A 24,300-nucleotide genomic window follows, 5' to 3' on the forward strand; every position below is an offset into this window, starting at 1 on the left:
CATCTTTCCTACCCAGTGGTGTGGAAGGACTGACAAATATAGACACATGTTCTCTTTTTAGTTCAAATGTTGAGGCTGCAGAAAGGTAACTGAAGAGAGCAAAGCAAATCAAGGCTTGTCTTTATATTGAGGAATCATTTGGATACATTAATTCGTTTTTCTTATTCCACTGTTTCTGATCCCTTCTGAGTTCTTAAAATTGTAAAGAATCAAAATAGTTAAAAAAGATAATACACCAAAAGAAACTAAAATTTCCTTGGGTTTTTTATGACGTTATTTCCTGGGTCCAGGTGAAGTCAAAGACAGAACAGGAAGGTTGCATCTTTTGCTGGGGGCCTCCAATGTAAATATAGACATTATAGAAAAAATGCAATGACACAGAGGAAAAGCATGACAGAATTGAGGGGTGGGTTCAGGAATTCAGAGTAGCAACATCTTCACACTCCCATATATTTTATTTATTTATTATTTTGTAAAGCAATTTTCTCTAAAAACGTACATGCACAGAAGAAAAGTAATTTTCAAGATCCCTTCTATAATAAAGCTGCCACATATCAGCTCACAAAACCTCAGAGTGCTCAGCTGGCTCCGCTATTGATGAGCCTATGAAGCTGAGAAAATCACTCAGCTTCATTTGCCTCCATCTCAGCTTGCACCAGTGGTCTGTGCTGGATAATTCTAGTATTTGCCTCTCGGTCAAAGGGTATCTTGTCTATCTCCTGCTACGCTATGTGTCTGTGCGGCACATGGGATGACTGTGTCCCAGTCTTTTGCTGTCACTGTAATGCTAATAATAAAAATAATACATCATACGAAAACCAACTGGGGGCAAAAGTAAGATGGAATTTTTTCAAGCCACAATACCATTTTCAGGAGTACTGATATTTAACTGGATTCTGACAGACAGAAATCAAAACAATGCTGTTGGTTCCAACAAAGTTGCACCAGTTTACATTACATAATTTGCAAGCTTACTCACTTAAAAAATCCTGAGTACACAGCTTTTGCAACTATGATTTTTTTTTCTCATTTTTTTCCCCCAAAGAACTGGAAGAAAACTTACTGTCTACCAGGAGGAGATCTAACATATTAAATTAGATCACGGACCAAATATATTAGATCAACATCTGTGCTCCCAGAAGAGGCTTGCTTATTGGCAATAATACAACCTGACAGCTTTAGGATCAATCATCTTATTAAAACTTTCTTATCTCTCTTTTTCCCTTCTCTCTCTCTCTCTCTCATTCCTTGAAGGAGCTTGGTAAAGTTTATTTATTTGTTTGTTTGTTTTTTCTACTTCAGAATTTCTCTCACTAATACTTCCATGAGAAATAGATTTGCCTCAAGTAGCTTACATTAATCTGGAACACAGTAACGAATAAATATTTGGAATAAATGCTGCCTAATGTCTAATTCTGATAATGATGACTAACATCCTCCTAGTGCCTTCCAACCCCAAATCCCAACGCACCTAATTGAATGACTACAGATTTGGGGGTTGGGGGAGGAGATGGGGAAAGATCCTGAGCTGCAGTAAGCTCTCAAAGCTTCGCTGATGTTGTTGGGCCTCTGTACAGCGCATGAAGTCTGCTTTTGTTTACAGGACCCTCACTTTTAGCTAAAAAATAGGATGCTTTTTATTATAAAAATGCCTCCCTAAAAATATTTTTTGTGTTAGTGGCTTACTGGGCAAAGAGATTTAAAAGGTCAATACTTAGGAGAACTAGCAGGGCAGTGGGAGGCTGCACCACCTCTCGGAGCAGTCTATGCTGGTGTGATCCCCATTTACTGCAAGGACAGAGGCAGGTAGGGGAATAACAGAGAGGAGCCCCAGGGAAGGCAACAGGTGTTGTGGAGGCGTGGGATAGTGCCCCATTGCATCCATCCCACTTTGCTTCTGTGCTGAAGAGCAGGGGGTGGCCAAAAAAAAGTGGGTGTCTTGGATGAGGACCAGCAAATGAGACTTACAGGATGCTGCTGCATTCTCAGGGTTGGGTGGAAGGGGCAGCACGTTCCTGGAAAGCCCACCAGCTCTGGCATATTAATGGAGAGGACTTGCACCATTCAACCTTGTGCTCCTTCACAAACAGGGAGCAGTTCTTGCCATTGATGTCAATGGTTGTGTGAGACAGGATTCAAACACAGGTCTTTTCTAACCATCTTCCGCTGGATTTAATGTTCTCCAAATCCAAAGTGAAAGTGAGGGATAAAAGGATGAAGGAGTTGCACACTGAGGCATGACCCAGAGGATGCAATTTCATAAAAGCCAGCATTGGAAAGAAGCTGCTGGCTTTTGGTCAGTATGCCTAGGGTGGTTTGGAGAGGACATTTTCAAATGCAGTGGTCCCTCTTTCTGCCAGAGCATCACTTCAAGATCTAGTAGAGAGGAAAAAGCTACTTCATTTTTCCCTTTGAGCAATGACTGCCTCCAGGCCGCTTCACTCCAAAATTCATCCCCCTTCCCCGTGGAGAATTCAGGGTACCAGAACCTCTGGGCTCCACATCTTGGTGTAAAACTCCTACACTGTGTTGTGTTGTTTTCTTTTTTTTTCCTTTCTGCTGGCAGCCCTCACAAGTTACCAAGTTCTATATAACGCTGGCAGGATTTACAGCAGCTAGTGATCAGAGTATACCTGGACACCCCTTTCACAGTGGCCTGTTCAGTGCTGTAAAGTTTGTGGACCTTCTCCAAGTACCACAGAAAGGATTGTGCCTTAGGTGTCAAGGACATGGCAACCGTTTTAAAGGTCTGCTTTGTTCCCGATTTAATTCTAATGGAAATTGAAAAGCTCCCAGATATTATAGGGCTGACTCTGAACCTGTGTGTCCTGGAGCAGATCTATACGAGAGGAGCACAGCAGGGACTCTTCAGGGAGGTGTACAGATTTATCCGTGGGGTCATAGCCTTTGATGAGCTGTAAACATCCTCCATTTCGTAAATGCTTCAGTGGGACTATTCGCAAGAGGAAAGATAATACAATGATTTGCCTCTATAAGCATGGCAGACAGAATCACGATGCGCAGCTGGAGAGCGATAAGGGAGATTGATTTCTTTACCATATTCCTTTTCACTTTATTTCTCCTGCATGGCAGCAGCAGTTCTGTTCATCAATACATTGCCTCCTTCTATACGGGGGTAAATTTTCCAAAAAGCTTGAGCCTGCTGCGGGTAGATATGTTGAATAATCTGCCTCTTTAACAGAGAACTGACTTTTCATGAAAATCTGCTCTATGTTGGTCAAGTTGTTGGACTATTTTCCGTTTTTCTTCATACTCTTCACCAAGCCATAGGACTAAGAACACGGCTCTGAGTGTCATGCAGCTGTCCTAATCAGCTGGTGATTTGGAGAGATACCTGTCACCTGAACCGTATTTTTTTTCACTGGCTCTTCTTGCTGTGCTAGATATAGTATTAAATGCTTAACCACCCGCACGATTTCTGTGCAGGCTCTGCTTGTGTTTAGGCTGCAGATGAAGCAATGTCAACACAAGCGTGATAAATTGAAGGCTTCTTCCGCAGAGCGCTTGCACACACACAAACAAACACTTCATTAGCAAGACGATAAACAAAACAAAACCCACAGCAGTCCCCATGAATGTGTCAGTAAGTTGCTTCAGGGTGAGAAAACACCCTCTGCATCAACTTCAGGGTATCGGGGAGAGCGCAGAGGCGCTGCCAGGCTGGAAGCGTCTCCCGGGCTGAGCGTTGCCTCTATGAGAGGGGGCTGCAGAGTGGAAACCCTCCCCGCACCCAAAGGGCAGGTCCCCCTGACCCCTCTCTGGCTGCTGCCGGGCTCCTTCAGCTCTCCAGGGTTTGGTGCTTTGCCTGGAAACCCCGTCCTGTGGAACGACTCAGGCTGGGGTGGCTGGGGCTAACGCCTGCCGCCGCGCCCGGGCTCGCCCCGGGGGCTGCCTGCGGCCCCCTCCGCTGTCACCGCAGCTTCCGACATTCTGCTCCAGGGACCGATGCCCCTTAGGGAAAAGGGAAACATTTGGATTCTCTCGGGTGTCAGAAACAGTTTGCAAATGATAGTTTCAGTGCTGTTTGTCTTCCTGCAATCAATGCGAAGAGAAGACCTTAGGAAATACACACAAGTTCCATTAGGAAGTATGGGGTTTCCTGATGATTTTTTTTTTTTCCTTCTAATTTTTTACTACAATCAAAAATGTTAACTTATTTAGTATTTTGCATCCCTGCCACAGTTTTTGCTATTGAGCCCAACAGAAAGAGTGATACCTGTGGGATTCAGCCGTTTTCTTTTTCTTTCTTCCACTTACATATTTATTCAGCTGCCTTAACTTTGTAAAAGGTAAGGCGAAGTAACTTTCTCTTTTTTTTGCCGAGCTAAGACGCATCTTGATTTTTTTCAATATGTATTTTTACGTTAGCTTTGTCTGAGGGTGTAACTATTGATTTCAAAGGTTGTAAATCTAAAGAAAATTAAATACGAGAAAAGAAAGGGAAAAAAAAAAACCAGCTACGAGGCTCATTCGTAAAGCATAATTTGGAGACTGAAAGTGGTGGAGGGAAAAGTATTGAGGAACACTTATTTAAAAAAGGAAAGAAGCAGCAAATGATACGTTAAATTTCATGACATAAAAATAACACAACATTAGTAGGTTGTAAGTATATTTCTTTTACAGGGAATTTGGAAGGATTGAGGCTGGACTTTTTGATGAATAATTTTCTCTGTGGCTTCAGATAATTATTTCATATGCTAACTTTACACAGCATAATGTTCACATCCTCTAGAATCAAGGCAGTCTAGACGCTCTTTACTCATCCTTATCACTGGCTGATTCAAATTTTTTTATTAAGAGAATTCCTTAAAACCAAAAAAGGTACCTTTCTTTCAAAAGAAATTTTTTCTTCATAGGAACTTGAATAAATTTGCCACTGCTAACAAGTTTAAACGTTTTATGTTACGCGTTATTTCTGAACCAATATAACCAGGTAAGAACACTGCCTTTTCTGGAAAGACCATCCACATACATTTATCTTCTTAGAGAAACTTTTTTTTTCTTCTCACCCACCCCCCCCTTGCCCCAGTGCATGCTGGGGTGAAGCTGGCTCTTTGAATTGGTAAAGAGTAACACATGTGATTCTTTTTTTTTTTTTTTCTTTTTTTCTTTTCTTTTCAGTAGCTGTATCACAGTGACCTGTTGCTGTCTGCCTGCTTCTACCTAGTGAGTATTCTGGTTTATTTTATGATTGTTTGGTTTTGTTTTTTTTTTTCCCCTTCATGCTGCTGGGATGTTTCTTAGCATATTGTCCCAGAGTATCTGCACATCTGATTGAGTTTGTTGTGAGATGAAATAAGTAACTGTCTGAAGTGCACTAGTTTACGTTAGAAGCCTAGATTTTTCATTTAGAATGGAGGCACTGAAAGAAAAGGCATGGATTGAGGAAAATGTATGTTGGACATGTAAAACAACCATGCAAAATTATTGTTGAATTGTTTGTCTTGATAGTTATGTTTTAGACACACCTGTGCCTCTTAGGTACTTTTGTATGGGGTTGTATATGGTTTCAAAGACTTCCTTTGTATTTTTAAGCTTCAGATGCTTTGAAGATGGTTTTTTATATTATGCAATCCTACATTCATGGTACTGCCCCTTCAGCCTTCCCTCAACTAGATTGTTTTCCTTCTTTTTGCCTCTTTCTTTAATTCAGATTGACATAAGTTCATGCTTCTTATGGCTCAAGTCTCTTTTCCTCTCTTTATGTCTTGTGTTTTGTTTCAGTTTTGTTTTTTTTTTTAAAAAAGTTTATATATACAATCCTGTGTCATGGGTGGGACTCTACTAGTGAGCAGCCTGAAAATCTGAGTTCCTAGTTATAAATTTTCTTTCTTTTCAGGTGTTTTTTCTTTCTTTCACTCTTCTTTTCTAAATAGGATCAAGTATGACTGGGAAGCGATCTCACTTTTTCGTTCCTATATAAATATTTGGGGGGGTCATGTGGGCTTCTCTGAGGTTTATAAGTTATGTAACTGGAATGAATTGCAAAAAGCAAAGAAATGATCACATCAAAAGTTTTCTATAGTTGTAATGCCATGCTGGAGATGTTCAGCACTTTGTACCACTCAGCTTCTTGTATGCTATATCATTTATATTAAAACCAATTTTTTTCCGGCATATAATTAGTCTCTGCATGTGAGAAAATAACTGTTTCTTCAATTCTCTACTTTAAAATAAATACCACCAAGACTCACTGTCTCAGAGCTAACTCTCTTCATGGAAGTTTGATGCTTCCTGACTCCGACTGCTGTTACTGTATTTACATCACAAATAAAGAATTATAAAATGAGGCTTTAGGCAGAGCTATCTATGCCAAATTAATCAATTCCACTATGTTTTATGTTCCCTGTGTAGGTAATATGTCAGTGTCATTCTTTTCCAGCTTTTGTCAAGCATTATGGTTTTTGTTCGTGTTTGGTATGACGTCGGATATTCACACCATTGCACCCTTCTTCCTGCTCCCCTCCCAAAAATATGGTGGGATTTTTACAGTGATTTATTTAGCAGTTCACTGGGAATCTGTCTCTTCAATTTTATCACTTGCTTTTCTTTCACTTTTGCAAACTTAGTATTGTCTGAATACAGAGAAGGTTTTTGGCATTTAACATAGAGAAAACTGTGCTTAAAATACCATTACCATTGCAGCAAACCAATAAACCCTGAAGAATTTGTTTGAAAGGCTGAAATTATATCCTTAATTTACATGCTTTTCCTTCTCCTTGTTAAGAACAGTGGTGATGAAGTGTCATCCTTAACTTTGAATTGCCCAGCATCTGTTGGTTTGTGGCACAGCCCAACCCTAACATTATTTAAATGTATTTTTGTGCATCTGAATATTAAACGGTGCCCTGAGGATTCAATCCAGCAGCCAAGACTATGGTAGTTACAAGGTTCTAATTTCTCTTGTGCTCGTTTTGTGTTCAAACATCTATCTAACAGTTCAGTTAAAAAAAATATAAAAAAATATATATATATTTGTAGAAATATTATGCAGGTAGGGTTACCAATCTGTTTCTTTTCTTTAAACGTTCAGGTTAATTCCCCAGAGCAGGGATACTTTAAATTTCTCACAGCGCTTCATGTCAGGTTTGCAAATCGCAGGGAGTTCGTCTGTTCTTAGATTTGTTTTGGTCTTACAAAGTGAACAGCAAAACCATATGCATATATAAATATACATAACATATGTCAGCTGAGGAACACCGAAAGCTGAAATCAATTTCTACCAGTAGAAAAAGGTGGAACTAATTTGAGAAGAAACCCAGTACAAATCATCTACGCCTGCAAATGGTGGCAGACTGCCTCTGCGTTAAGATTCTCCGTTCCCAAGCTCTGCTGTGACTTTGTACGGTATTTAACACAGGTTTAAATGATGGTAAATTCAGTAATTCTGTTTTAAAAGGGCAGAATGGGTTTCTAAAATTTGGACTAAAATATTAATAAAAACCCCAGAGCTTTTGATAATGTGTTTTTGTTTTATTTTTAAGGATTCACAAAGGTCGTTTTTCAAAAGAAACCAGACAGCTTATTTTGGTGCCTTGTTTCTTGTTTTTTTTTTTTCCTTTGGAAAAAAAACTGTTCTCGGCTATATGAGCTGCTTTAATAAAAAGTGAGTAAATTCTGTGTGAAAACTTCATGTTTTGTTTTAACCTTAGACTTCACAGCTGTGACACTGCTTAAGATTTTTCGATTTACCAAGAGATTTAGAATCACAGATGCCTGGAAAATATAGTTTGTTTCCCACTCTTGGGAGACGTTTTTTAATTTTTCTTTAAAAAACAGATAATTTTCTTATAACACTGCAGGCATTTAGGCTTAGGAAGAAAAAAGAATGCTGATAGAATGTTGAAGGCAATAAAAAAAATATGGAGTTTTTCACTGCTAGTATTCCTTCTTTTGAATGCGTTTTCCTCTTGATCACCGGGTAACATCAGCTGGCTTCTTCTCAGGGCAAATTCTACTTTGCCAAGGGGAAGAATATGCCTCGCTGAGGCAAAGAAATAAGAGCAATCACATTCTTCCTTTGCATTCTCTGCACTTATTCATGTCTCTTCCTCCTAATTTTTCATCTTTCATATGTGGCCTGGAGCAGAATCTCATCTATTTACAATAATGGGAAAAATATTGAAAAATAGTAGATCCTTTCCAAGCTCCATTAGCTAGGCGATATGATGCATGTTGATGAAAGGTGCTGACAGCCCCTCGTAACTCAGGTCTGGAGAATGGTTCCATAACCAGTGTCAGCTCCATTGCTCAAAGCTCACCCTTAATACCTACTACCCCTTGAGAAGAGTGTATGAGAGAAGCATTCTTTGACCGGGCTAACGTTGGCATGAAACCTGCAAGAAGCTTGATTTCACACCTCTTTTTTTGAGCTGATGTTCTTGTTTGAGTGATGCCAATGTCTCTGCAGGCAGAGAGCACCTTGGGACCCCCAAGTGCTATATTACATTTTGGTTTCTTTGGTATTTCTGAGCAGCAAGCGCATGTGAGCAAATCAAAACTGGTGGAACTGTCTCATAATGATACCTACAGTCTCTTGAATTTTCACTGGTGTAGTCTTGTTTACAGATACTGATGGCTCACCCCACGTTGCTTTGTTAGGCTAAATTTCTTCACAATTAGTGCTTTGGCTGATCTTGAGGAACCTCTTTGTGAGACCCATCTGAGGCCTGTTGGTTTCTGGTAGTATCCAAGACTGTATCACTGCATGTAAACATGTGCTTGGCTAAAAAATGTAAATCACTTTTCAGATGAAGTAGAAGACCTGCAAGTGGACCATACTCTCCTAGAACTATATAAAGGCAAACCACTGAGAGCCAGTATGACACATAAATACTTAGACAAAACCAAACGTGAAAATAATCTCTGGTTTCCAACACGTCTTCACCCAGAAGAAACAGAGAAAAGACTTGAACAGTGGTTTTCATCCTACTTATGTTGTTGTTTTCCAAGGTGGTGTTCTATTATATGAGAATTACGGGCGTAGCATAGCTGCCAAAACATCAAGAAACCATATCCAGGCAGTTGCTGAACACCTGCAAATCCCACTGAAGTTGGTGGAAGCTACAGCTGCCAAGCTGTAGCTCAGCTCCTTGAAGGGACTGACTACAGTCAGTAATAACAAAAGCAATAACAAAAGCAATTAAAAGTCACAATTACCTTGCAATGTCTATTTTAGGGAGGTAGGTTATATGTTGTACAAAATCAAGTTCCATTTCTTTACTGGCAGTAAAATGAGACTAGTTAACTGTTGCACATCAGTGACTATTCTGGTTGCTATCTAAAGCCTATGTAAGTTTTCTGGTTGTTTTTTTTGATTCGTGGAACATTTGGTGTTGTTGCCTCAACAACAGTTACGCTGAGTTTTAAGAGCTTGACAGAAACTCTAAAAAAACACTTTTTATTAAAGGGTTCAGAAGGATTGTACACGATTGTTATATAAAAAGCAGGATCACTGAAAGAAAACTAAATTGCCATACTTGGTACGAACAGGAGACTGTAGTCAATGTTGACTCTGAAAGCGTGGGTCCTAAATTTCTATCACTGCATCTGCAGGAGGTTAGCAAGTAAGCACCAAATTGAGATAAAGAATTTATGATTAAAAAAAAAAGTAAAAATGAGCTTTCCCTCGAGAAGGAGTTGCATGAGGGTCTTGAGGAACCCAATGAAAGGCAGGCTGTGTGTAACTTCTTAAGGTCTCACTGATACTCTCTACCTCTATTTGCCCTGGTGTGTTGCAGACAGGTATGTATTTGCAGTATTTTGCAGTCTGTCTGCAGTGGGCTGCTTTTCTCCAAGAACAAGTTGAGAAAATTACTCTGCAGTCTTCCAGTTTTTATTCTTAAAATATTTCACTTACAGAGGAAGGGGGTGCTTGATTCCTCCATAATTGCTTTATGTATAGATATATTGACCAGTTGATAAATTACATTCACTTCAGATCTCATTTGTTTGCACTTTGTTAAGTAAATCCCATGTTGGTTTAGCCACCTTTCATGCTTTTTGAAAGATGTAAGAGGTGATTTTGAAGAAAACAGGTGTTTGTGCCTTTGGTCGCTTTGCAAGCCTTTCAGTGGGACTTTTGCTTTTCATTCACACAGAAAGTCTTGGTTATGAAATACCTGTACGGGGTGCTTTTCTGGAATTCTGTGGGGAAAAGGAGGACTGCATGAGTCATCTTTTAACTTCATTCATGAAGTTCTGCAAAGAATTTCAATTTTACAATGGCTTTGCATGACCTTTCAAGTGATTTCTCGTCATGCTTTATTCTATTAGTTTTAAGTCCAAAACATAGAAATAACAGAACAAAAACTAATGCATCAGTTATTTTATTGATGGATGCTGTGGACCTGCTGGGAACTTGGAGAACAGAATTGATCTGACTGACGTTCCCTTTGTATCTGCCTTTAAGACCAACTTCATAAAGTAAGCAACTTCAGTAGCAGCGCATGAGCTTCAAACAGATGGAATCATCTTTGTGTTATATTTTCTTTAAACTGTCATCATGTCCTTGTCTCCTTTGTGATTTTTTTTGTTTGTTTGTTTGTTTTTCTTTTTCTCTTCTCCTTGATTCTCTTTTCTGTCTTGGGCCTTTCATATCCTTCCACTTTGAGTCAAAATGACCTGTGCGCAGCTTGCGGCGTGAACACAGAATTTCATTTATATTTGGCACTTAAACAATGCAGAGCAAAGCCCAATGCCAAATTAGCGCTACTTTTTTTTGTAGAATAGCACAGGAAAATACTAAGTGCGTTTTCTTTAAATTTGTGTGTGATTCTTCTGCCCAGATGCGCCTGAAATTGTGTGTATATGTGTGCTTGGAGGGCAGGTTGCCAAGGCAAATATGCATATGCCTTTTTTTTTCTTTTTTTTTTTTTTTAAAGTAACATAAAGGGCATCACCCTCAGAACAAATAAAATAGTCAGACAGCCAGTGTTTGGTGGTTGGTTTAACATCCTCTGTCCCTTATGGCCTAAGCCTATTCTACACAAGATCCTTGATCTAGTGTTGCCTTGTATTGAGGATAGACATGACACTACTGGATCTGCTGCTGCTAGCGGGCTGCAGCCCGGCTGCTTTCTCCGGTCTTTAACTGGCTTTGGACCCCAGACTAAAAGTTGGAAGCATATGTCGCATCTTTGTGTTCAAAATACAGCATATGTGCATGCACACACACAAACACAGCATGAGTTTGTGTGACAATTATGCTGTTCTGATCGTTACCATGGGGATACAGAAGTTTCCCACAGTTTCTCTATATGGAGCATTTGGATGCAATAGTCTGGCAGCTCAGTAGCTCTGTAAAAGTAGAGTTTTTTGCCATGTCAGGTATTTTGTCTCATTTTTCTGGAGGAGAGCTTTGGGTTTGGACTTGTAAAATACGTGGAAGTCAGCATCATCTCTGTAGTTATCTATGCCTACCTGTTGACTCCCCTGGAGCAGTCAGGCCCATCAGTAAGGTCTGTGTGTAAGAAAACACTTTACTGCAAACCTGCGTGCTCACCATAGGTGAACGCTGAGGGAAGCTTGCGTTATATCGTAGACACACTGTAAGAAAACAAGGAAAAAAATCTGTAGGAGGCAACAGAATGCATTCAGTTAATAAAAACCTACGGGCATCATGGGTGGTGATTTTGACTTTCAAAAAGAAGTGAAGTTATGCAACTAAATTTCATATATATATTTTGGGAAAATATGAATGTTGATATTCACAAGATATTGTTTATTTGGTGAGGCTGATCTTGCTGTTCTTTTACAGTTCCTTTCCTAGAGCTATGGTGTATCACAAAGTTGAAGCACTGATTAAACAAGATATTAAGCATTTAAAGACTGAAACTGTTCTTTTCCTAAAGACAAACTATTTGGAGCCAGTACGATACTTATAAGGACTTGTCTAGAAATAATAATTTCAAGAAAATAATGTTATTTTCAATTACTTTCAAGGTTGAAGGAGAAACTTTATTACTGCCTAATTTGGTAAGGTCTCTCCAGTAAGGTCTCTCCAGACCTTACTGCCTAAGGTCTGGAGAGAGGAAGATTTTCCCTCAGTTGAGGAGGACCGGGTGAGAGACCACTTGGCCAAACTGGACATTCATAAGTCCATGGGCCCTGATGGGTTGCACCCGCGAGTGCTGAGAGAGCTGGCAGATGTTATTGCTAGACCACTCTCCATCGTCTTTGAAAGGTCATGGGGAACAGGAGAGGTGCCTGAGGACTGGAGGAAGGCCAATATCACTCCAGTCTTCAAAAAGGGCAGGAAGGAGGACCCAGGGAGCTACAGACCAGTTAGTCTCACCTCTGTCCCTGGGAAGGTAATGGAGCGACTCGTTCTGGATGTCATATCCAAGCACGTTCAAGAGCAGGAAGTTATTGGAAGTGGTCAATGTGGATTTACCAAGGGTAAATCACGCTTGACCAAACTCATAGCCTTCTGTGATGTTATAACTGGCTGGCTGGATGAGGGCAGAGCAGCAGATGTCATCTACCTTGACTTCAGCAAGGCTTTTGATACGGTCTCCCATAACATCCTCATTAGGAAGCTGAGGAAGTATGGGCTAGATGAGGTGACGGTGAGGTGGATCGAGAGCTGGCTGTGTGACAGAACTCAGAGGGTTGTGATCAGCGGCATAGAGTCTAGTTGGAGGCCTGTAACCAGTGGTGTCCCCCAGGGGTCAATACTCGGTCCAATTTTGTTCAGTATATTCATTAATGACCTGGACGAGGGGACAGAGTGTATCCTCAGCAAGTTCGCTGATGATACCAAACTGGGAGGGGTGGCTGACACTCCAGAGGGCCGTGCTGCCATCCAGCGTGACCTAGACAGGCTGGAGAGCTGGGCAGAGAAGAACCTAATGAGGTTCAACAAAAGCAAGTGCAAGGTCCTGCACCTGGGGAGGAAGAATGCTAAGCACCAGTATAGGTTAGGGGTGGACCTGCTGGGAAGTAGTTCTGAGGAGAAGGATCTGGGGGTCCTGGTAGACAGTAAATTATCCATGAGCCAACAATGTGCCCTTGTTGCCAAAAAGGCCAACGGAATCCTGGGCTGCATAGGGAAGAGTGTGACCAGTAGGTTGAAGGAGGTCATTCTCCCCCTCTACTCTGCACTGGTGAGGCCACAACTGGAATACTGCATCCAGTTTTGGGCTCCCCAGTTCAAGAGGGACAGGGAACTGCTGGAGCGAGTCCAGCGAAGGGCAGCTAAGATGATTGAGGGACTGGAGCATCTCCCTTATGAGGAAAGGCTGAGAGAGCTGGGACTCTTTAGCCTGGAGAAGAGAAGGCTGAGGGGAGACCTTATTATGGCATACAAGTATCTAAAGGGTGGGTTTAAGGAGGATGGAGCCAGACTCTTTTCAGTGGTTCCCAGTAAGAGGACGAGGGGTAACGGGCACAAGTTAGAACATAGGAAGTTCCGTTCAAATACATGGAAAAACTTCTTTACGGTGAGGATGACAGAGCACTGGAACAGGCTGCCCAGGGGGGTTGTGGGGTCCCCTTCTCTGGAGATTTTCAAGACCTGCCTGGATGCAGTCCTGAGGGATGTGCTCTGGGCAATCCTGCTTTAGCAGGGGAGTTGGACTAGATGATCTCTAGAGGTCCCTTCCAAATCTGAAGATTCTGTGATTTGTTCTGTGGCTTAATGCATTCTGTGTATTTTTACCCTATAACTTCTATTTGAGATATGCCATATATTTTAGACAGCTTTTAGCCTTGATTCAGCAGTCACAGATAGTGAAGACTTTACCACATCTATTAGTTCTTTCTCCTAATGGCTAATCACTTTGCTGTTAACAGTGTGTTTTGTAACTTTACTGTGATGATTTTTTTTTTTTAGGTCTGTTTTAAGTTTCCAGCCATTGGTTCTCATTATCTTAAAAACTTGACCTGTCAGTTGTGAGCAAGTTGCTTTATAACACTATATCGGTTAAATGATATTAGAGGATTTCTTTGTTTCTGCTGCTTTACACAAGCGTTGTCTTGTCCTGTAATGGCTCTCACAGCTCTTCTGTGATTCTGTTCCAGCCTTGAGACCCGTCGTGATTCCACAACAGCCCTAAGCAGGACCACAGGCCCTTCTTCTGCTCCCCAATGTACTTGTCCTGGTATCATGCCAACCGGTTTATCTCTAGCATCATGCTGTGGCGTTGTTGTTTTGGTTTAGGGTTTTGGGGTTTTTTTGTTGTTTTTTTTTTTTCCACCAAACCTTACTCAGATAACTAGTTGGCTCTGGGATTCCGATAAAAGTGTTGTGCTGTTTTGGGGTTCACCCAAATGCTGTAATAGGTCATGTGAAAATACGTGTTTGAAGAAGCAAAGAAAAATTGTGATGGGAGTCCCCTTCTCCCTAAATGTAAAATGAGGATTAGTGCAATTGGTGAAAACACTCAGACTTCTGCATAAGTACTATGTTATCCCAAGGCTTTCTAACTCTTTTCTTCTCTTTTGAGCCTCCCACCACAAGTAACTTTTTTCAGATACGATTCTTGAAAAATATAATTATCCAAACGCTCACCTTAGGGTAAGCTGACCCAGCGGTTCTGTGCATTTAAACCTATTAAATCTCTGCTAACATATCCATTAGAAACGAATGAAATAATGATGTGGATGAAGCTAAACCAAAGCACACAATTAATTAGATTTCATTTTCTGTTGTGATGGATTCCTGGAGCTCTGTGGGCACTGACCAAAGATACATTTGCTTTTCTCATGTAGGATAATTGGATTACTAGGTAGTATGAGTCTTTAATCTTTGCTGATAGAGTGAGATAAATGTCTGCTAAATACACTGAGCAAACAAGAGTAGCTTAAGAAAAGAAGTGACAAAAAAGGTGTCATGAATATAGAGGCTTAAGCAATATTTCTTCTGATGATGGAGAGGAAAAAGCTGTTCTGTTGTCAGTTGGCTGGTTAAACATCCTGTGACAACAGTGGTAGCTGCTTCTCTGCACACCTTAATGTCTCCCTGTATGCACTGAATTTTGAGATGGGGTGTCTCCTTTGCATGTCTGCATAAGTGTCTTTGCTTTTCAGGGAATGGGTGCCCGAAAATACTCAGAAATTTTTCTCTGTGAGGAACCCTCAATTATAGATTAGAAAACCTGAGGTGTCGGTAGTCATTTCTAGGGTTGAAAATTGACATCGTTTTTTCATCGTGTGATCAGCAGTGAAAATACAGTGTGCGCTTTGGTATTTTGGGGGTGGGGTAGATGTATGTTTTTGTGTTATGTTTTTAAGGTATTGGAAAATAAAAAGAAATATGACAAAAATAAAATGACTTTACAATTCTGGTTATTCATCCTACCAATCACCACCATAAAAAAAAAAAAAAAAAACCAAAACCACTCATCTGTGACTAGTCATAGACCTGCATTCAAGCGAAATCAGAGCACAAAAACAGAGAAAAGATTATGGGGTGTGCTGCTTGGTGTGGGGGGGAAATAAATAAATTGGGGTTGTGCCAGTTTGAGATTGGAAGCAATTTCCTGTGGAAGACTTTTCCTCCCAACCTGAAGTTTATGCCCTGCTTGAATACGGAGGCAGAACCTGATCTCTTTTTGAATACCTGGGAAGTACAGACATAATTCACAGCTGTGGGAAATAGATACTGAGATTTGAGTGCCTTTGCAGAGCTCTAGGGCTGTCCTAGGTAGCCAGAGAGGGGGACTTTCAATGAGACAGCATGTGGCCGCCTTCTGTCCACCTTCCCTTAAAAGCCATCTGAGCTGAGTCTTTAACTCATCTGTGGTGCTTGGAAAACCTGACCCTTCAAGGAGCAGGTCTGGGGGACTAAACAGCCAGCTTGAACTCCAGTAAGTGGGCAAACCACCTCCAGGGTTTCAGTGTCCTGATATCCTGTCATGAAGTCATCTGTGGGCTGTGAATGAGCTCAAGGGGTGGCACATGTGCTGGAGGGTCAGATCACTGCCAATTATAAATTCAACAGGGATTGTCAAAATCACTTGTTAAAGCTTGTTTAAACTAGTTTGAATAGATATCCTGAATTTGCTTCATTTGAGGAAAGCCAGCAATAAAGAGCTAACACCCAGACCAGACTCCAGAGACCAGCCGCCCCTCTTTCTGGGTCGTTTTGTGGCTGTAGGATTCTGGGAAACATGCAAATATATCCTGAACTGTTCCATAAATGCCAGAGAGGTCAATCTTCTCTCGTTGCCATTTCATAAGGAAGTGATTGATGCTTGGCACTTCTGTATAATAATAAAACATTTCCAAAGCTTATGGTCAATAAATTTGTGTAATAAAAAATGCATCCCAATGCTATTATAGTGCATACTTCCAATTCAACAACTTTGCAGGCTAAGATAATGTAAGTTTTGGTCATGCTTTTTTCCTTTTCAAAGAACAAAGACTTCAAAGTTTCTTTTAAGCTAGTTCATGCTAAGGTTAGAGTCTCCTTCAAATACTGATTTCTGATGGAGTCAAAACTGTGATTTTAATTTGAATTTTCTATGATTCTTTGCAAAATAGTGTGGTCTGGGACTTTAAGTGGGTGAAAAATAATCTCATGTTGGTTTGTTGTGTTTGGGTTTTTTTTTGTTTTTTTTTTTTTTTTCTGGACACTTCTTAATACATCTGTGTTTTTTTAGTGAAGTACCCTGCAAACTGACTCTCTGATCGGGTATCTTTTCATGAACTGTTTTGACAACTATAATCTAACCCAAAGTCTTCACTGCCTCTACCAATATTTGAACAAAAGCTTCAGGTAAAGAGACGCTACAAAAGCACTCTTCTTTCTTCAAGGCACAGAGTTTATAAGGTCTTTGTTTTTCATTGTTCTTTTGTCTTCTTTTTTGTTTTCCTTTGCTGGCAGTCTCTCTTTTTTTCTAATTTTGGATTCATACAGCATCAGTAAAATGGGGCTGATGGAGGAGATTTCAGTTGAAATGACGACATGGTTTTTGTTAAGAACTGTACAGGCTCCCAATTGTTCATGTGAGGGATGTAAATAGAGGTTGGAGACCAGGTTAATGTGATCTTCAGACACAGAAATACCTAACTGCTCCAGAACCACATTTCAGCTAGCTTTAGAAATTATCTTTAAAAGTTTTAAAGAGCCTTTGTTTTTTCTTTTAAAACGTCCTTTTAGTTTTTATGAGACTCTTGGTTGTGTTAGGCAACGTTTTGTCTTTGCTGTTTTCCATGCAACTGTGATAGTCATCAACTCAGTTGCTAGAGCATAAATACAGAGACGGTGGCATAACCAGGCCCCAGCCAACACGGCAGAACAGGGGCGGTTTTTCTATAGGTGCTTTCCCAAACCTGCTAGTCTCACCTGAGGCACCCTAAGAGGTCTGCAATAACATCATATCTGTCTGAGTGTAGACAACTGAATTGATGTGCTAATGTTTGCTTTTGCTTCCTTTTGAAAATGTGGGGAAAGAAAAAAAAAAATAGTCTGGACTGAAAAAGCCCTGAATTTCCCTTTGTTATTCGTTAAAAGCTAAACATGCTTTTTGTTTTGTTTTGGTTGGTTTTTTTCTTGATTTTACCTCTTTCTTCTCCCAAACTGAAAAATTTTGATGAAGAAAATGTTTAGCAGAGAAGCTACTCACTTTTTTTTCAAGTCCATCTTATAAGAAACTGTTCTCTAAAAACTAATTCTGAAAGGTAGTTTCAAGGAATTTTTTTCCCCCTAGCAGATATCAGGGATATATACTATTCTGGGATATTTGCCTGTTTGGGAATGCTTGGTCTGTGTTAGGATGGTGGGAAGACAGGCAAAAAAATAGAAAAATTAGAACTGAGACAGGAGGAAGGTGCCAGTAGTCAGGATCTCAGACTTTACTTGACAAGGGATTCATCTTGCCAGGCTGAGTTTAACCTAACGGTCCAGGGTCCACCTGAAGGAGAAGAACAATCTCCAGAAAACAGCTTCTCTCATCATCCTAAGAAAGGTGTCTACAAAACTGGAGGCCTTGTGAATCTGATCCTAATGAATCCTCTTTGCCTTCTTCTCGAGTTGACTTTGTGAGATGAAAATTATGACTTAATACCTTGGCTTTCTGTTTTTGATAAAACTTTAAACATTTTTCTTCAAACAGTCTTGTCAGGAGATGATGTGTGCCCTCTGCTTTGTCCTCATGCCTTCTCTCTCATTTCTGCTGTCCTCGTGCATGCTGATGGCATGTGATGTTGCTTTTTCTACCCGAAAAATGTAGAATCACCTTTCTAGACCTGTCCAGTCCTGTGCAATAGCTCATATCTCTGACTTCTGGCTTTTCCTTCTCACTCCATAAAGGCCAGGGCAGTATTTTGCGCATTTAGGCAGTCCTGGAGGCTCACTGCAGCTCTGGCACCCCAATTTATAATGTATTACCAGCTGCCGCCCCCCTTCTGAACTGCCACACAACAGCCACCTACAGGGATAACTGGTGCCTTCAAATTAATCCATGAATGCCAGGATTTAATTTAGGCACAGGAAGGCAGTTCACAAGGAGTCCTTGGTGTTTGCGTGTAAAAATACTCCAGTAGATTTGCAGCTTTTAGGGAGCGACTCTAAAAGAAGAAAACATGGCAATTGATGGCCAAGAGGAGACTGCATGGGGGAGAAAATACACAGTCACTTGTAAGCCGCAATCTGCTGAAACCCAGAGGGTTCTTTTAAGTTTGTCTTTTCTCTGATCTGTGTTTGTTTATTCCAGCAGAACATGTTTTTGTCCGCAAGATATTTTGTGCCTCGAATAAAACATACAGCTTTGCACAAAGAGCTCTCTATTTTAAACTGGTATCAACCATTTATGAAGTCATTGTGGAAACTGCAGAAATAGAAATGTGAAGATTCCAGCTTTTAAGGACATTTGACTCTTTTGTCTGGTGAGGTCATTGTATCTATCTCTTTTCCTTGTAAAACTTGCATATTGCAAATAAAAGAATTTGGAACCCCTTTCTAGCAGATAGCAAAGATAGGACAATTTTTACATCCCTGGACTTAAAGCTACTCATGACCTTGTTTCGTGAACTGTTACTGGTAGGGAAAGAACTTGGGCTTAAATTAGAACTATTTTTCTTTGTATGGGTCCTCTCTTTCCTTCGTTTATTCTATTATAGTGAAACTGAATATCGCTACAGAAACAGAACCACACTGCGCACGACACTATAAACACACAATAAGCTACACTTTCTGCGCTGAAGAATCAAGTAGGCCAAATAGATGAGAGGACAAAGAGAAGGAGTAAAAAAAAAAATAGCCCCTTTGTAAGTGTTGGAAACCTGAAGTTAGGAGCTTGTTCAAGGTCACTCAGGAGCTGTGCACCAGAGACGAGATTTAACCAGGCGCTCCGAATTGGAGGCCAGCATTGCAATCACTAAAATATCTCTTCATCCAGAAGCTTGCAGTCACTTGACATTTGTGTTAACGTCTCACACTTGACTTCAGTGTTTCAGCTTTGATAAGGCCACACTGGCATCACTTAAGATGAAAAGAATCTAAAAAGAAAAATAACAAAACAAAACAAAAAAACAACCACACAAGACACACCAGGGGACTGTTTGTTGTGAAGGCTTCTCCGTGGTATATGAAAAGAGCTCTGCCAACTCACTTTCAATGAATTTGTACCAAAAATGACCTGAGTAAAACCTTACTATAAGTATAGAGCCTCGATTAATTATCGATGGTGGCTTGCGCTGCTAGTTGGGACAAGGAAGGCATCTTGTCTTTTCAGCATGAATAGCTTAGGGAAATATTTGCTAACACAAATCAGGAGTGTTTCTATACTTTTTCTACATTTATTTGTTGATGGTAGAAATCAAATGGCCTTATGCCAATACCTGGCATGTGATAATTACGGAGAATCAGTCTGTAGAGCATGGGACTTTGCAGATGTTAAGAAACAGTAACAGATCAAGGTGGGCTCATCTAACCCGAAGGTGCGGGCTATTATTATTGTTGCAGTTGTCAGCAGACCAGTAGGGTCTGACCGTTTTCAGGCAATCCGGGGAATGGCTTCTCTGGGTTTGATCTGCGGGATGTGTCGTCGCAGTTTTTAGAGGGGCACTTCCTTGTCATTATGTGAGTGCCTTTCTGATGTGCTGCCCAGTCCTTTAGGGGTGGGGGGACAAGCAGAATTCGGGCTGCGCCTGGGAGACGCGCAGTTTGTGCCTTTGGATCACTGCTGGGTAAAGTTACTGGAAGAGGCCACCTTGTGGAAGCCGGTAACACAACTGCACGTTTCTGCAAACCACACTCGCTCACGAGGGGAGGAACTTCTTGTTTTGTAGGCTGATAATTAGCTATTACCGACGAGGAGGGAGAAAAATAGCCCCTTTTTTGAAACTTGCGTCAGTACAGCTTCATGGACTGACATACAGAGTGCTTAAATTGTAGCATTTAACCTAATGGAGGCAAACAGCTTTGCAATTTTTGTATTTTCAAGAATATCTCCTCTCTTTCTCTCCTTTCCTTTTTCTTGCATCCAACTGCCAATATCCCGGTAACTACTGGGAATCTGTTTACTTATAGTAGGTTTTAGAGAGGCAGCTTGTCATAATATCAGCGATGACTCTCCCGGTTTCTAATTTGTTACTTGTTTTTCTAATAGTGCTTGCCTCTCCTTCTGCTTTTTTCAGATGCTCTCATTGCCGCTAATTATTTGGATTATGTTCAGAAAATTATTATTATTATTTTTAACTATAGACTCGAAGTTACTTCCCTGTTTTTATAGCAGGAAGGAAGAAGGTTGGGACAAGCATCTATAAGCAAGGAATAGCCGATATGTACAAAAAATAACATTAAAGAGGAAGTCAGTAGCAGGTCCTGTAACAGAAGACTCCTGGCAAGGTACACATGTACCCAATTTAGGGGCAAAGCCACAACATGGAGGCAGGATATGGGGTACCCTGACAATCCGGGATGTAGAATGCTCCCATGTGTTTCAGAAGGGGACGTGTTTCATGTCCTTCTTGTTTTCCCATGGAATTTTCCTTGTGTTATCATTTTGACGCATCATGTGTGTGAGTGTGGCTGGTGGTCAGGGTTTGGCTTGAATAGGCCAAAGCCAGAGAAGGCAAATGGTTAATAGGAAAACATTTTAAGAGGTGGGTTAAGGAATGAATTGCAATGTTTGTGTTTGTCTTCTTTGTTAAAGTACAAATGTAAAACACCCATAACCCTACAATGGGATTATTGCCAGACTGTTTTCAGAACCTAAAAAAATAGAAACACATGGCACAAAACTTGTTACTAATGTCGGTGTATGTTTTTCTACCTGAAAGGAAAGATTAAAAAGAGAAATCTTGTTAAAAACACGTAATCCCATGCAAAACAGTTAAAATCATTTTTTTAAGCATGAAGTCATCAAATAGAATAGAAGAGAGGGACCTGGTTTTTACTTAATGGGAAACATGTCAAATGAACTGTGAATAAGCTTCGTGATTTTTCCATTTGGGGAGGCAGAAACAAGTTGTTTTTAAAGTACCTAAACGAGGGTTGAGTGGTAATATGATGTCTACTAAATTAAAGGTGTGAAGGTCTGTCTCCTGAGTGATTCCTTGCAATCACCCCTGTTGGGATCCTAGGGAGGAAAAAAATTTCAAGTCTTTCTCCTGCCTGGCATAGCAGCAAAGTGTTAGAGCAAACACTGGGAAAGCAGACCGCTAATGTGGAAGAGCCTCCCAAAAAAAAGAGAAGTCAAATAGAAGGTGCGCTTAGCCAAGGAATCTGATGGCTAATGGCAAGTGATGCCTCATCACTGTGTGGAGAGGACTAAGAGCTGTCAGCCTGAAAACACCCTGTGTTGACGCAGCTTGTAAATCAGAGCGTTCACCATGAAAGGAGTGGCGGGTAAGCTAGTGTTAATGTCAGACTTATGTTAACATGCACGGAGGAAATCAATACAAGGTAATGCTGTTTGCATAGGGTAAACAGATTTCTGGCATGCTTGCTGCTTTTGATTATCCAAAATCCTGTACGCAGAGCTGTGAGCTTGCACTGCATTGTACAAACCAGAGGGTAGTTCTCCTGTGTGGAGAAACCAACACGTTTCAATAAAGCATCAGAAAGAGCTTAGAGCCAATTTTCCCTGTTGCTTGGCACAGGGGTAGGGGCTGCCCTTTACAACAGCTTGTTTCTTTGCTTTGAATCTTATTCGCTTGCACGTCAACTCGTTCCTGGGGCAGTCTCTTTAACTCTGCCAGGAAAGTGTAAACGGAATTCTTTGTATGGAGGAGGGAGTGTGTGGGAAATCTTAGACATGACCAAAATAAAGGACTTACAAGAACCTGTTCTCAAGGAAAAAGGCGCATATAAGGATACTTAAAATGTTCCTTTCTTTGCCATGCAGTTAGATCCGAAAAGCCGTATGCAAATCCAGTCAGAAATAATATTTGATCCCAACCGGACTGATTTTAAATGCTTTTTGAAATTGTGATCTGTTCTCTCATCAGAGGCTGAAATTTTCATCAGCTGCAAGCTACAGCGTATTTAATAAAAAGTTAGGAGAATTTGCATCGCTGCAGCTCTGATTTTTCCCTCCCTTACTGTGGTACTACCTGTTTTATACCTTTAATATCCAGTTGTTTGTTTAGTGTAACTTTTTCCTAGGAGGGCTGTTAGTGTGCTTGGTCTCTCACCCCTTAATGAAACATGGATTGTTTACAGCTAATGAAGCTCACAGTAGCCCACTTTAATTTGAGGCTAATTTTCCTGGGCCAACCCAAAACCTATAAACCATAAGGAGTATAAGTGGGGCCTGACTGAAAGCCTGAGGTAGTTCAGTCCTCAATTCCCTCTCCTGCCCTCATGCTGCTAGAAGTTATTTCTTTTCATAACGAACCGAGGATGCGACGTTCCCAGCAGGATGGGGCCATGGGGAAGCAGAGAGGTTTTGCCAGCCTTCGGCTGCCGCTGCTGCACCCGGTGTGATGGGCTGGGGCTTCGGGCTCTGAGCAATGTCTTTTTACCCCAGAGGCAGGGCATGCCAAGCTTCATATACCAGTTCTCATTTTCCAAGAGTGCAAGCTTATTTTCTCACATCCCCAGGTGTGGAGATGTCTCCAGTTTGGGAACTGCTATGTTGCATACAATGCTTTTGACCTGTTTGGGACGAGTTTCATTAAAGCAAAACCTTTCTAAGTGAGAAAAACACAGAAGCACTTCACCAAAGAGTATTTTTCTTTCTATCCCTCTCCTACCTTGAAAGAGGAGGTTAGTGATGCCCCTCAGAAGGATCCGTCTTCCAGATCCTGAAGGTGCACAATACCTTTTTGTGACAGAAAACTTCTACACAGATTCCTTTTTAGGAAAGGAAAAGAAAGGAAAGAAGAAAATGTCGTTCTTTGCTACAACTTCACTACAGTCACACCACCATCTGTAACACTTATTTCTAGACCACGTGATGTTTGGTTTCTGCACCACAGGATGGAAGACTGTTTTTCTCACTGCTTCTCCCAAACCCATCAGTATTAATAATCCAAATAATAAATCTAAAAAGGACTCCTTCACTCCCTCCCTTACAAGAATAGCCTGTGTGTGTTGTGTTTTGGTTGATATAATATTTCTGCTTTGTTTAATTCAGGAGCATTTATTTTTCCTTCCATCATTCATTTTACGGCATTAAGTTAGTGGTTCTGTGGGGATTCAGTTGATTAATGACTAATTTCCATCCTGTGCGTGCTCAAGAGGAACCTACTCTCACAGTACTTCCCTTCAAAATAATGTAATCTTAAGAGGGGGGAGTTCAGGGGAGCAAAATTGGTGTGAAAACAAAAACCTGGTAGAACCGCAATGGAAAAATGGGATGTGCTGAAAATATTTGTATTTCAGTAGTTTCCTGGGTGTGAGAGCGCTTCTGAACTGGATGCCTGTGTTCATGCATGCCCTTTTGACTGCCCCGGCAGCTGAAGATGTTACTGTCACCAACTGGTTGGTGTCACGACCCACTTGGAGGTTAAGCCTCTACTGGCTTTAACTGCCTGTTTGAATTCCTGCCAGCTTATTTCAGTTTGCTTCTTAGAGAGCTAGAAAAGGATAGGTAAACACAGAATCATGATCTTTACTCCCCTGAGAGGGAATAGAATCAGGGACAGCGAGTGCATTGCTGTCCTACAGCTACAGATTGGTGTCGGAGTCAAGAATTGACTACTTAGTTCTGCATAAGTTCTTCGTATTCACACTTGTGGTACATGCCTCCCACTCCTGGTCTGAGCTTCTCCAGAACAGCCCGTGAATGCGCCCTGAACTGCTAAATGTATGCTCTGAGACATCAAAAAACCAAGAAACAAGCAGTCGGCTCTCAGTGCTGACTGAAGACCTCCAAAACCCCACCC

Source organism: Larus michahellis, chromosome 7 (assembly GCF_964199755.1).
Source record: "Larus michahellis chromosome 7, bLarMic1.1, whole genome shotgun sequence".
NCBI classification, from domain to species: domain Eukaryota; kingdom Metazoa; phylum Chordata; class Aves; order Charadriiformes; family Laridae; genus Larus; species Larus michahellis.